Below are 15,552 nucleotides of genomic sequence, written 5' to 3'. Positions count from 1 at the left end.
ATGCTGTGTGGTGTTTGTTTTGTTTTGTTTTGTTGTGTTGGTTTTTGTTTGCTTGTTTGAAACCTTTATTTTCCCCCAAATAGCCCACACACTCAGAACTAGAGTGCTTGACAAATGTCACAGGAATGGGCACTGGCAGGGTTGAGGGTTGTTGAGGATGAGAGGGATTTTTATCAATGGTTACACCAAGTCAAGTAATAAAACACAAGCTGTTTTTTTACAGCGCCTTATCAAGTGAGCACATATCATTGTCATGCTAAAATTGCACGCTGTTCTGTGCATAAGGGAGGATTTAAAAAAACAAAAAATTGGAAGGCTATGTAAGTTCATTGCTGTGGCTGGTGGAAATTGTGGTGTTAGCTCAGCCTGAGAGGTTAAACATCTTGTCCAAGATTTTTATCGTATATATATAAGCCCAAATTTTTGTCACCGTTTCACAATTAGTACTGTGTTTTGGACTGCTTTTCACTCTCGAAATGACAAGTTGTTTCGCTCAGTCTAGCTGTAGCTAGATATTCAGTGACCTGAAATGGTTGCACTAAATGTGAATGTTGCTGTGTACACACTAGTATACAATATGCCACATTCACAAGCCTATGCAGGAATAGCACTAAGCTGGGGCCACTGAGAGAAAAAAAAAACGCAAAACATTTTAATTCTCTTTCTGCTATACAAACTCTGTACCTTTCTTTTGGATTTCAAGGCTGGAATAGTAACATTTTCATTAGACAGCACATGAAATATACCTGAGTAGGAATTACATATTCCTGGCACTTGAAACTTGATTATCTAGTATCTCTTGAAATTGCTTCTTACCCAGTTATTAAAAAATCCCATGTTGTTTTCTTTGTCCAAGTGATCTGTTTTGGCAGCATTTGGTGTCCACTTATATTTGTGGTGTTGTTCTTATTCACACCTCAGTGCAGATCCAAGCGAGCTAATAGGACAACGTGAGTGGTAAAAAGAAATTACAACAGTATTTGTTAGTTACAAACTATGTGAATAGTTTTCTGTACAATATGGGCAGTTTTGAGAAGGTGATGGTCTCGTTACACATTTCAAAGAGGTGGCAAGCTGAGTGTTTAGGAAGTAAGCAGAACAGCCTCTGCTGTACATTATTTTAATTAGCAAAATATTGATTGGAAGGCACAGTGGTGCTCTGCATCATTGGGGAGTGGTATGAGGAAAATTAAACGTAGCTGTTCATTTCATATGAACTTGGGGGCATTAAGGACATCAAGCGTGCAGGTTAGCAGGTTTAAGCTTTGCTGAAGTAATTTGCAGAAGAACTGAAATAACCATCCCAGAAATCTGCATGCTTTTTGTCAGCTATTGCCACATTGAGGCCACCGGGGTAGATTAAGCAGTTAAATGAAGTACTACTTAATTATCCACCTGTTACCTGACAACACCTTGGTTTTGTCAGCTTGTGTACTAGACGTGGGTATCCCTCCCGTGGGACCCTCAGCCTGCAGAAACCCGGTTGTTTTTGCAAGATGGGCTGAAGTCCCCAGGGAGCGAAAAGCCTGGAGTTGTTTCTAGGGGCTCGAAGACTTATATGTGGAAACAAAGAAGAAATGATGGGGTAGATGAGCTTTAAAGTTCTGTGCCTTGGCTGTTTCTCAGAGGAAATCTGAATAAATGCAGCATATACCTCGTCCTGTTAACAGAACACCACATATGAACTCTGGATCTGGCAGCTCAGCCGCTGCCTTTTACAAGTGGGTCTTATTTTGTCAGAACTTCTCCTGTTTAAGATTGAAGGAAAAAGAATGTCAGCTCCCCAGCACTTACTGATGTGAATCGTACCAGCATATAGCAAGAGCTGTATAATTTCCCATCAAAAGTCTGAGTTGCCAGTACCAGCTTCCCCGACATAATGCAGGCTGTTTACCTGATAGCAGGGGGCACCACTGGAGTGCTGTTTTTTTTCAGCAATTTGTAGCTTATGTTATCTCCCGGTATCACCGCACTTGGGACCAGCCAGCTCTCTGTAATTAGCCAAGCGGCTGAGAAATTTTGGGGTTTTCTCTGTCAGAGAGGGGGGAAGAAGTGTCATAGATGGATGCGCTGGAGTCAGGGTGGAGAGGGAAAATGCCTCTGGCTGTTGTACCTCAGGTAGTTTAGGATGGGGAGAAGGCTTTGGTTTTTTTTTTTGTTGTTTGTGGTTTTGTTTCTTTGTTAGGTTTTGCTGTATTGTTTGTTTATGTGGGGTTTTTTTATTGTTGTTTTTCTGTTAATTTAGAGTGGCGAGTAGGCTTAAATTTTGCTTTAAATTATTTTCTCTTGTTACCAGCCTGTACATCACATGGTTCTTAGGCTGCTGTGGTTTAACCTGAACTTAAATTAAGTTCTTAAGAGCATTATGGACTGGGAGGTGTCAAGGTGGCACATGGGTGTCTAGGTGCTCTACTCCACTTTAGATAATCCTCTTCAATGAACAGAGCTAAACCAAATCTATCTGTACTTTCTTTCCTGCAAGCCTCTCTGTGTTAGCTGGGTCGAGGAAGCCAGTTTTTTATATATAATGAAATATGCATTATTGCAACTGGTAAATTCTAACATTTATCTCCAGTCTTTCAGGTCAGCTTGGTCAGTGCTCCGAAGCAAAGGTGACCGTGGCAGTTAGGTTTGCACTCACACACTTCGTTAGGGAGCTTGGGAAAATGTATTTGTTTTTGCTTTGTATTGGTATTATTTATGTAAGTAATGTTTTTGTACCTGCTTTACTTTATAAAAGTTTCTTCCCTGTAGTATGTGCATCTTAGTGAAGATATCTATACCCATAATTCACATTTAAAGCCAATCTGTATCTATATGCAATCTGTGCATGTATAAATGTTTATTATGGGAAAGGTTGGAGAGTGCCTTTTTTTTATTACAAGTACCTGGCTGTTTCCAGCTACTTAAAATTCTGCTAGTTTGGGAAGGGAATTTTTCATACCATATTCCTGGTTTTAGCTGATTTTTTTTCATAGGGCACAATGAAGAATTACACGGGGAAGCAGCGTTTTTGTCAATCAGTCTTAAAACATCTGGATTTTTTCAATCAGATGGCTTTTGTCTGTCATTCCCTTTATGACATCTGTATTTAAAAATACACCATCAATATTTGTGTTTTCCATGTGCGTGGACCAGCAGTCTGCAGAAGTTTGGATCCAGCCCGGTGGGATAACTGGTTGCTGTTGGTGAACCGGCATCTCTCCAGGCATGGATGTGCCTTGACTCCGCTCCCCACGTCCAGGGCCATGCTGGTGTCTGCATGAGCACTACTTAAAAAACATTTAAAATAATCATAAAATAAGCAAAATATTAAGATTCTAGAAGTGTGTTTAAGAGCTGTAGGAGCTGGTTAACACTAGAAGACTGAGGTTCTCTTTGCACTGCTATGGATTTTCACACCACAGGGTGTAAAATAATTGGTTTCCTGAGGAGAAGCAAGCTGAGCCAACCACTGGGGCTTCACCTGCTCTGCAGTGTGACACGGGGTCCCAGCGGGTCCAGTCCTCAGCAGGCCATGGGGTGCATGCTGGGCACGTAGAGATTTCATTTTCTTGCCTGAGATAGTGTGTGTAATTCCCAAAGAAAGGGTGAGAATTAGTCTTTTTTCTCTTCAGTAACCCTCTTCTGTTTAACTTCAGGCCCACTACCATTCTGCCTGTCTTCTTTGGTGGGGTGGCAGAAGAAATAACTGGGTTCCAAATGCTACTTATTAGGTTTTTTGTTTGTTTATTTTTCCCATATCCTATATTTTTAAAAAGTCTCAGACACGCATCAGGCCACCATTCCAGACAGACAGTGTTTGAGATACAAGCAGAGTATTTCAGATACTGAAGCATTTAGAAGAATATCTAAATGACCTTGAATATCTAAAAGGTCCTTGGAAGACTGGAAGGAGGTGACTGGTGACTGTCCTGCTCTGGTGCAGCTTCACCTGGAGCACTGTGTGCAGGTCTGGGCACCACGGGATAAGAAGGAGATAAAGCTACTGGAGAGTGTCCAGAGGAGGCCACGAAGTTGGTGAAGGGTTTGGAGGGGAAGCTGTATGATGGGCAGCTCAAGTCACTTGGTTTGTTCAGCCTGGAGGAGACTGAGGGGAGACCTCATGGTGGCTGCAGCTTCCTCACAAGGTGAGGAGGAGTGGCAGGCACAGAACTCTTCTGTCCCATGACCAGTGACAGGACCCGAGGGAATGTCAGGAAGATGTGCCAGGGGAGGTTCAGGTTGGACATTCGGAAAAGCTTCTTCACCCAGAGGTGCTGGACACTGGAACAGGCTCCCCGGGGAAGTGTCACGGCCCCAAGCCTGATAATGTTCAAGAAGAGACTGGACAACACCCTCAGACACACAGTGTGAACTGTGGGCTTGTCCTGTGCAGGGACAGGAGTTGGACTCGATGATCCTGGTGGGTCCCTTCCAGCTCAGCACATTCTGTGATTCGATCACTGAGCCCTCTGTCTCTGCTGTCCCTTTGGCAGGGATAGTTGCCTCATTCTTGAACTCCGGTGCCCCGTGGTGGGAGCATGTCAAGCTGCTGTTGCTGGCAGGCGACCCAAGATAACTGATTTATAGCAAATAGTCACCAGCATGAAAATGTTAGGTCTTCGTAAGTACAGTGCCTAATTCTGTTTTAGCGCTTAGAGGTGTTAACTCTGTGTTCAACAAGTTACATGTATCCAAAAATAGGTATTCAGACAATGTGAGAAAATTAGATACTTTACAGGCTAGCTTTCCCCGAGCTTTAATTTTATCATATGTTTCTTCAAATTGGCAATGCTTTTCTCAGAGTCGGGTGCTACAAATCAGATATTCTAACTGCTCTTTAAAACCCAAGTTACAGACGTGTCTCAAAAGTCTCATTTAGTGGACCACATTTTGTCATAAATGCTGTGGCACCAGACATAGCATGCAACCATTCAGTTAAACTAAGGGTGCTTGAATTTGTAGAGGGTTTTCACAAAGATGAACATTGATCTTGGTAAGGCTGGTCTCCCTGCACATGCCTCATAGATGATGGAGAAGATGCACCCTTCCAGTGGGGTTCTCAGAGGGGTTTTTTGTTTCTGGTGGCTGTGGAGGGAGCCTGAGGAGATGAACCTCACTGCACTAATTGGTCTTGCATGGTAGGGAAGTATTCATAAAGGTTTTATTTGGTGATGTATGGAAATAGTAATATTCCAGCATATATCTTTAATTCAGATCCTTCTTGTTTTCCTGAAAATGCTGGCCTCATGCTGACGTTTCAGCTTATGGAATTAACTTTAGGATGCTTAGGGAATAGCATCACTCTTAAGAAAAACAGAGAAATCTCTGAAAGAATAATAATATTGTGTGTGGGTTTTTTAATTGCTGCCTCCAAGTGTCTTCAAATGACCATGTACTTTTTAGGGAATTAAGCATTTATTTTTCAGCACCCATAATACCACTGATGTTGAAGTAACGAAGGTCAGGCTAGAGGCTCTAAAGAAAAGTATGTATTGTGTTACCACTAACTTGATAAACAACGGTGCTTAATGTTAAGAAAATCCGAATGACTGCTTCATTATGTTTTGTCTATGGAAATGTGCTGTCAATTTGACAACATTATGAAGTGACATATTTTCATGTTTTAGGACGGAGTAGTAACATTTACAGCACAGCCTTGAAAAAGACAGAGACTTATCTGTAGTTGATATTCTAGTAATGGTTATTGAAGAGGAATTTCATGATGTGAGGGTCCAGACAAGAAAACCCAAATATACTATTTTTTGAGCAGAGGAGCATTTCCATCATATAGTTGAGCTCTTTCTGAAATAGCATTTAGCTTTCTGTGTGTATGCATTCTTTTCCAGCCAGCTACATATGGAGACAAAACTCCATTTTGGATAATGATGGAATTTTACTGAGTTTTCTTTTTTTCTCAAGATGTGCATATATTGCCAAGATTGCTGAGTCACTCCCAGGTGACCCAAGGATAACCCCAAACTGGTCTACCTTGCATTTCATAATCGAAGTTCAGCCTTTCATCTTACAGCATATTTATTCATTTGTGTTTCATAACTCAGAAAAGACGGAGATGCAGAGAAAATTTAATCTTATCGTTATTAATCACTATATCCTTAAAGTGGGGGGCATTTGACTGTTGCACAGAGTACAGTGCCATGAGAAGTGGAATATAAAACCATAGCAATCTTAAAATCTTTGGGAAAAAATGGCTTTGGTTTAACAATTACATTATTAAATGATTAAAAGGCACTGCGCCAACCAGCTAAATTACTAGAGAAAGTTAGTATATAAGATAGTGTTTTCATACTACCCTAATTAGTACAATTGTACCAACTGTGAATTTTCTGTAGAGCATGTACAGAACAAAATGGAGCGTGTTTGGAGCAGGAAGACCAGCAGTGATCAGACCACTTGGTGCAGTATCAGTGATCATTGGAGTATTACTCAAACCATAGGTAGATTGAGCACTGTGTTTCTAAAAAATGCCTTTGGATATCGATCATTGACCTGATTGGAGAGGATACCATATCATCTGTCACCATTTAAAATTACTTGGAATAATTATTTCAGGAACTAGCCTTATTTGATTATGTATATTAAAAATATCAGCAGTATTTGTCTCTCTCTCTCTCTCTTTTTTTTTTTTTCACCAATCCTATTACCATGGCCTGAACAGCTGTTGAAAAAATACCAAGCAAAGGCACTATTATATTTTTGTGTAGTATTTTGTATTTTAGCTGTAAAAGCAATGCTTTGGTGTTATAAGACATATTAAAAAAAAAATTAAGTGGGGTACGTGTAACTTGTCACAATCATGTAAGTTAAATAATTTCCTCTGGTCTGACTCCTTTTTAAGAGAAGTATCTTCACACGTCTTCATTCCGATTCGTTGTGGTGAGGAAGGCAGTGGGTTAAACCTGTGGTCTGCAGTGTCAGTTATTCAACAAAGATGTGATCTGAAGGTGCAGCTTGGAAGAAAATAGCGCATTGAGTATTTTGCGGTTGTTAAGCTAGCAGACCGAAGCAGTCCCAGTCTCCAGGGAATCTGGAGGAGGGGTGTAAGTGTCACTTCTGGAAAGAAGTAATTTCATTGAAATACCACTGCAACTCGGCTCCAAGCTGCAAGAACAGTGTTTTGTGTCCTCAAGTGCCTTTAACTTGTCAGCAGCATGGTTATTACCAATGAATCTGATAATACTGTTGCATTTTATCAAAAGCGTAGTGTAGCTCAGCTGGCCAGCCTTTGGTGTTTTGATTTTGTACATAGGTACACATTACTAAGTAAGAGAAGGCTTGGAATTAAGCTGAAATGAGTGCCCTTACTTTTCTAGAAAATTATCTGAAAACATTATTTGAAACACTATTTTTTACATCTTCATAAAGAAGTAGGAAAAGCCAAGTGTTCAGCTTTTAAGTATAGTTATGATCAAATTTGAAAGAGAACGGACAGGAATTTGATACTTTATTTCCGTGTTGAAAACACAAATTAGTTTTTCACCTTTTTTTTTAAGTTAACATTCTGCTGCTACCTATGTCTAATAGCAATTTTAGTAACTTCCAGTGAATAATAAGGTTCATTTTAAAATAACTTTATAACCATACTTTAGAGAAATCCTTGTCTAGGAATTGTGTTCTAAGTCATACAAGCAGAAGAAAAGACAGGAGTGAAATGTTGTCTTTGGGTAAGAGTTTGAAATCCTTTTATTCATTGATAGCAAAGCTTTCCTTGAAAGTAATTTGTGTTACCCTTAACAGTATACTTCTAGCCTAATACCTGCTTTTCAGTTCTGTAATAGAATTTCACTATCTCCGCTAAGTAGAATGAAAAGCCAAGATTGAGCACTGGGGTACAGTAAAACAAACTGTAATCCTGCTCCAGATACAGGAGAGCTTTGCTTATAGTGAGGGTGTTTCGGGGAAAGGATTATGTCATGGGGAGAGGAGAATGGATGCAGTACCAGAGCAAACCATCCGTGTCAACCCTTCATGGAGTGAGGACGTCTGCTGATCTAAACTCAGCAAAAGAATTAAAAAAGAAAAAAAATTGATATTTTCTTTGTTGCTCATGATACTGTATGAGATGGAGTGGAGAGAAATAAAATCCCAGCATCCAGATCAAACTCTAAGGAGCTGCAATTTGAGGAAAACTGAGAAGCTAAGAGGAATAGCGTTGTGACCTTTTACAATTACACTTGTCAACTAGTACTGCCCCATGAATGCCTTCCTATTGCAGAATAGAAGTTAAACATTTCAGACAAATATATCTCGATGGAGCTACACCAAGAATGAATTAGGTCTCATGATCCAGATCTTTCAAATGGCTTGCTTCTACCAACGTGATGAATCAACCTTTTTGGGCAAGATCTTCAGTTCCTTTTAGGTAAACCATGGCAGCTCTGTCTAGGGGTTATGGTTACTACTGGAGTGTTCAAAGGCTCTGTAAAAGTAATAACTTATTTAAATTTATTTATTTATTTGTTTGTTTGTTTGTTCAGAATGATGAGTAGTTTTATGTTCTATCTGGGAGAAAATGAGAAGGTTTCTAGTGGCTAATCAATGGAGTTCCTCTTAGTATTTTACTTGTGATAGCTAAAAAATAACAAAGCACTATTACAGTAACTAGCTAATGCCTTTGAAATACTTGATAAGTTATAGGTTGAAGTGTTTACCAGTAGGAAATTTGCTGATCTTGTTAGAACATTGACTACAATATGTCTGGCACTTTGAAGCTATCAATGACCAGAAATTAAGCACATGGTAAATGTGATTTGAAATAGTAATTATACATAATTTGTCTTTCCAGAAAAACAAACCAAAAAATCAACCAAACAGAAACTAATTTAAATTCCCTAATTCCCATAATTCCCTAAATTCATGAACTTGAAAAAGTGGTACTAAATATTTACCCTTTGTCGTCAGGAAAAAAAGAGGAAGAGCAGTTTTTTTAACTGTTCTCCTAAAGAAGACAACATAGTTGTAGAAAAAGTACTTAGTAAAATGTGATATCATACACACTTTTGCGTGTCTGTGTCTTTTCAGTTAGTTTCTTGTTTGTTTGCATAAAGCTGGAGAAGGCATGAAAAACTGTGAATTAGAAGGTATTCTTTAAGATAATAACTAGTAAGTAGGTAATAAGTAGTTAGTTTTTTGGCTCATTATACATATCCATGCCTTTATGGGAAAGCAACCAGAATGCTGAGCTTAACAAAAATTGGGGGAAAAAGGAGGGTATGAGAAAGTTATTAAAGTAGATAGTTGGTGTTTGGATTATTTTTCTCTTAGTATTGTGCTTTTGGTGCATCAGGGACCCAGTCGTAGCTAAACATGATGGCCTCAATGTTCTCTTAATTGGCATCACTGGATGTGATTAATTAAGCAACACTGATTTGGAAAAATGTTTGACTTTTGTATGAACTTGTACATTCAGACCTATCAGCTGGCTAGCAGAGTCTTATTTATGCTTAGCTTATGAGTTTTCAGCATGGGTTTCAAGGAGACATCTGACAAAAATTAAGCATTTTCCACTCTTCCTGTCAACAGTATGCTGCTGTCATCAGTGTTTTAAATGTGGTACCAGTGGCAGTTGTAGTTTGTCTGTGTTGTCCTTCATGTCCATCCTTTTACATTTTCTGTTTAGTTTTTGTAAAATACCTGTGCATTAATGTCATAGGAACATACACAAAATTCATCTGAGATGTTCAACACTTCTGCTCTTGTTTTGATTTAACTGATTCTATTGATATTCTCCATGACAGAATATTATTTGTGTGGTTACTGTGTATTTTGGTTACATATATGAATATATGAAAACATTATTATTGAGGCAACATCAAAGTGTTCTCAGGCACACCTCACTCAAAAGTGCTGTGTGACAAAAGTATTGTGGAGGGTGGGAGAGCATCTACTGTGCAAATGGCTGTCTTTAAAAGGGAAAATTGACTTTTTAACTGTTTCAGACTCTCCGTATTGCTGTAATTCATTTTTCTTGAGCGAGCACACTTGGCAGCACTGGCAAGCCTTTGTGCCTCACTAGATCCAGCTCCACACCTTCTTCCAAACCAGAGTAAGTGATGGAGCTTCTTCTTCATCCTGACACTGTTGCAGTGCTCTCAACAAACTGTTGCTAACTCTTCCTCTTTGATGCCCATTTTAGCATCATTAAATCCTAAGATAGGCGTTTAAACTTGCTTGCATCATGCAGTCTGGTGCCAGTAGCTTCAGTGTCATCTAAAGACACTACTTGGTCTCTAGGCTGCCTAGAGTCCAGAAGGGACTTCTACTTGGTATGGTCTTCACAGCACAACACACCAGAACATTCTTAACGCTTTGCCACAGAAGACAGAATACAAGGACACAGACTCTGAATAAACTGGTAGAAGGAACAACTGGCTTGATACTTGATGCAGCTGAAGTGGGTACCTACCACCTGTAGTAACTCAGCAGGAACAAGGACTATCCAGCTAACTGCAGATTTAGGGCTGATGTAGAAGAGGCTTATGGCGAAGACTTTGATGATGGAGGAATTGAGTTGCCAGGGGTGGCCACAGATCTGTCTTTTATCTCTCATCCACTGTCAAGTAGATTTCATAATTCGTCATCAAGTAGACTTCTAAAAAGTTGGAAATCTCCTTTTTGTGGAAAACTTCAGTCACATGTGATAAACTTCTTACTTTGGATAAAAATAAGGATGTGTTACTCTAAGCAAAATACCTCAAATAAATTTCCAGATCAGTGAATAAAACAGATCAGGATTTCTCATAGATACAGTCAAGTCCTTTCTTTGAAAAATTCTTTGATTAAAAATTGAATTCTTCTGTGAGCTTCTCTCAAAAACCACTTATTGTGATGGCCTCAGAAAATAACCTATGTGTTGCAGCTACTCCCTGTATTTTTATATTTCAGATACTATATTAATGGAATAACTAACCTTTTTGTATTTTTATTTTTTATTTACTTTGTGATTTATTGGTAAAAACCAACCTAAACTGTGGCTAGTTTTATTTTTTTTAATGTAATAATTGTTTTTACATTGTCGAGGCTAGCTTGAGTAGAGCAAAAATGGCCACAATAAGTTTCATTGAAGTACACCTTTTAAATTAATAATTGTAAAGAGAATATACCATATATTTAATATTTTAGCTACAAAACCAAATACAGTTTTCCATCTTTAAGTAGGTGAGGTAATATATAAAAAGATTTGACCATTCACATTTTTCTTTTTTCATCTTTTTGTGAAAAGCAAGGAAAGCAAATTGCAAATATTTAAAATGTCAAACTAATGGAACTATAGATGATGAACAACTTGTAATTCATGCAAAAAGAGGACATGGTTTGCTGTGGGACTGTGAAAAAAACTGAATAATTCATCAAGATAAATAAGTAGATTTCAGTGCAGCTGTTGCAGGTTTGTTTATTGATCTACCTGGTATAAGTTCTTAAAATGTTCATTGGATAGTGCAAGCTAGAAAATGTAATATACCTAAAACATTGAAAATGCTTCATTTTTGGTTTTTGGACTTCATCACCCATTGTGGAAGAAAACAGGGACAGACAGGGAGGGAATAAGCAAAGAAAAAAACATGAAAAAACAACAAACATGAAAACAGAAAAAAACCACAGCACATTACTTAGTGAAATATAGAAATTGAAGTTTGTGTTACACCTAAGACTGGACTATTGCAGAATGCCTTCCCACTCAGAAATACAGAGGAGGGACAGTTTTGCACAAGTGTCTGTAAACTGCACAGGGTGATCTAGGTGCAAATAATTAGGCCAGCCAAAATCAACATGTTGAATATCTCCCTGAAACATGCTTCACAGTTGAAAAATGACCAACAAGAGTAAATGAATTTAATTTTTAGTAACTAGCCTGGCATAAAGAGCTGGTTTGCTTCTAATTGAGACCTTTCTCTCCAGAAACCACAAGACACGAGATGGAGTAAATCAGTCTGGATCTCTTGTGTGATCTCCTCCACAAGACCTTGATTTTGTTCCCCCTTCATCATAACAAATGATTCTTCTGTTTTATCACTGCCATGGTTTAACCCCAGCTGGCAGCTGGGATCATGACTACTGGCTCCTTCCCCTGCACTCCCACCGCCCCAAGTGGGTAGCAGAGAAAATTGAAAAGAATGGAGAAACTAATGTATTGGGATAAGAACAGTTTAATAAGAAAAAAATACGATAATAATAACAATAGCACAATCATGCTGAACAGCACATCCTGGAAAAGAGAGCTCCCTGGTCCTGAACAGGTGATGCCAAAAAGAGAGCAAAAAGGCAAAAAGCCAAATACCAAACTAAGAAACTAGCTAGCCAGAAAAGCTGGCTCCAGCTATATAGGAAGCATGACAGTAATGGTAGGGAATATCTCATTGGCCAGCCTTGATGTCAGTCTAGCTGCTGTCCTGCTATGGTCTCTCCCAGCTTCTGTGTGCACCTGGAAGGCTGAAAAAGTCCTTGGTCTCCTTGGCAACAGTCAAAACATCAGTAAATTGTCACATTTTGTTCATACCAGCTCCAAAACAAAACCTCACTACTGGAAATTGAAAATTAACTGTGTCCCAGGGAAGCTCGATATGTTATTGCATTATTCTCATACTAAATCCAAAACAAAAGACCATGCTAGCTACTAAAATTAAAAGACTCTAACTACTGTGAAGAAAACCTGCTGATTCCTAGCAGAACTAGGAGAATCACCATCTGATAGCACTGCTCAGATCTTTTGACCACCCTTAGGGCAGCTGTACAGAATGGGGCTTCTGGAGAAGTGCACAAGCAGAAGGGTTTCTGAGGAGGCTGTAGAAGTTCTCCAGTCTGAAGTGATGAATCCATCAGGCTCCTTTCTACATGTCTTCCTCATCAACAAAGTTGTTCAAAACACAGTCCTCCTAAAAAGTTGTTACTTTGGAGCCATATCCCTTTCACGGGAACTGGCATCATGTCTAAAAGCAGTATGTTTCATTACATCTGTACGTATGTGAGGTAGATGGTCACTTGCTGCTGTGGATTTAGCTCAGCAGACAAAGAATTGCTCTGTGACCATTTTACCAGGCCTGGAGAGTTACATACAGGTCCCTCAGGTTCACTGAGGAACAAAGGTGGATTCCTCTGGTAACAGTGCAAAGTCAGATTCAAAAATAAGAAAAAACAGAACAAAACAAAAAGCCACAAAAAACCACAATCAACTAATCAAACCACAAACCAACACCAAAACACACACACACCACTATTGAGACAATTATGAAAATATTATCTATAGGTATGTTTCTTATAAAACCTAGTTAAGTGGTTTAATGGCTAACTGAAGTCTTAATAGAATTTTAATCCTTTTCTCTCTGTGTTTTGGAATAGTCATTATGTCCTTCTCTCCCTTGTTTTAAGCTGTTAAGTATATTTTACCTTTTTGCTTCTTTAAAGAGATTTTCTGAGTGTGGGAAACGGCATGAACTCAGCAGGGTGGGATCTCTGTGTCCCTGTAGGACCGGGGCAGCCTGAGAAGTCATTCTCTCCTCCTACAAGCATCCTTTCATAACCCAGGGGCTCTGGCAGAGGCCATTGTTGATGTGGACGTCTAAGACCCATTGAGGGCATTAACACACTCTGATATGCAATAATGTCTGGTATAGTTTAGTTTAAATAACGTGAGAAGGAGTGAGAGGACCTGGGGTGGGAGGCTTCTGAAAACTGTCCGTATTTCAAAGGCCGTGCTGCTTAGCTCTTTTTCTGAGATCTTGCAACTTAACGGGATTTTTGCGTATCTGAATTTGTACTGTTTAGATGAGCTTGCCCAGTGTTTTATTATAGCCCATTCAAATTCTTTATTCTGTAGCATCAGCTCCATCGGATGTATTACAGTGCATATTACCTAGCTGGTAAAGATGGACACAGCTAAGGTATTAGTTATTAATTAAGGTATTAATTGCGTAGTGGTAATCAGGAATTAGTATGCAAGGAGGGATTATATTGTAATAAGGTTCATCATTGCTAGTGCCCCTTTAATGGGCTACTCTTTCTTAGTCAGAGACTGCAGTGCTGGCAGTTTTGGACATTTTAAGATGCTCAGGCTTTTAACATCATCGATTTTCTCCATCAGTGATGCTACTGTTCTCATTCTTCATATAGAAAACCTGTACGTAGGGAATTAAGTTCTGACATACTTCACTCAGACCGTGTCTGCACCTATTCATGATTTTACTTGACATCATTGCCCGATGATCAGTATAAACAAGTCATTATTTTGCTTTAAAAAAAAAGCTGAAAATTTGTCTTCCGTTTTCATTTGGAAATGTAGATAATCTCAAAGTTATTAGTGGACATTCACAGAAGCCATGGGCGGGGCGGGGGGGGGAAAGAGTAACAAAATTATTTTGTTCTACAATAATTATTTGCTGTCTGTTCACATCACATGCTTATTTTCCCCTCTGTCTGGGTGCCCGAGGGACTGTGACAGACCTGAGAGAAGAACCAGAGACCTTACAGGGAGCTGCGTGGTTTTGCATGCATAAACTTCAGGCAGCGCCCAGAAAATGGCAGTGGATAGCAGAAAAATACCTTTATTTGCTACAGCTTTAGAGGCTGGTTTGGTTGGTTTCTGATAGCGTCTCATGAGAGGGTGTCATGATTCAAAAGTGTTTGCTACATCCAGCTCACCTGACTGGCTTTTTCTACCAGTTGCAATTAAATAGTATTTTAACACTGATCCTGCAGACCAGATCTTTGCATAAATGAGACCCTTTATTACAAGATTTTCCAGTGAATCAAAGTTTTGCACTGACTTCTGAAGCCAGCACTTTCTGCAGTCTTTCTATTTTAATGACATGTTCTAGACTTTTGTTTGGAAAGATCATACAGCTTACATGTTAAATATGCTACTGCTAGTCGTTCAGAAATTTGATTCTAAAGCACAGCTTAAGCCATTGAAAAATCTGTGGTAATTAACTGAATATTTCCTTTCTGTTTGGTTTAAAAAGGTCAGCCCTTCTTTGTGCCAGTTTTCAAATCTTTCCAGCATTATTCTTCAGTTTCCTAGATAGTGTGCCAAACACCTGGAAATACAATTTCCAGATCATCATTTGGATGTCGAGTGTGAGTGGACAATAGGGTGGTAAGTTAATAAACAGAAGCCTGTCATATTCTGTAGGGCAGGTATTGGGAGGTCATTAGGAGACTGTAAGTGGCTCTCAGTGCGTTGTGTGTGCACCAGAATTTCCACCAGGATTGTAAGCATTCAGAGGTGATTCAGCCTTGTGCCCTACAGAAACATATTACAGGAAGGAAGACTGCTAGAAATTAAAAGTAATTGAGGCTCCAACGCATGACAACAATAACAGTTTGGCTTCCCTTTCTGTGACGATCTCCTGCTTGTAAATTACCAGAAGCAATATTCTTTACTTGCTTATTCCAACTGAAGGATTTGCAAAGGTAACTAATTTCATCCTCTGATTCACTTCTTCAGAATCCCTTTTTTCTTTTCCCTTCCAAAAACGTAACCTGAATTCTTCTGATTTGTCGTGGTGGTTATTTTTGAGGTTGGTAAAATCAGAAGCCTTAGCAGCAGAATCATGA

General features: G+C 39.1%; 1 protein-coding gene across 3 annotated transcripts in view; it reads left to right on the top strand.

Moving 5' to 3' along the window:
* Window positions 1-15,552, top strand: part of SSBP2 (single stranded DNA binding protein 2) — a 186,798-nt gene that overhangs the window by 109,914 nt on the left and 61,332 nt on the right. The gene's annotated exons all lie outside the window — the stretch shown is intronic.

Source organism: Columba livia, chromosome Z, assembly GCF_036013475.1.
Source record: "Columba livia isolate bColLiv1 breed racing homer chromosome Z, bColLiv1.pat.W.v2, whole genome shotgun sequence".
NCBI classification, from domain to species: domain Eukaryota; kingdom Metazoa; phylum Chordata; class Aves; order Columbiformes; family Columbidae; genus Columba; species Columba livia.
This window is presented reverse-complemented; position numbering and strand designations above follow the sequence as displayed.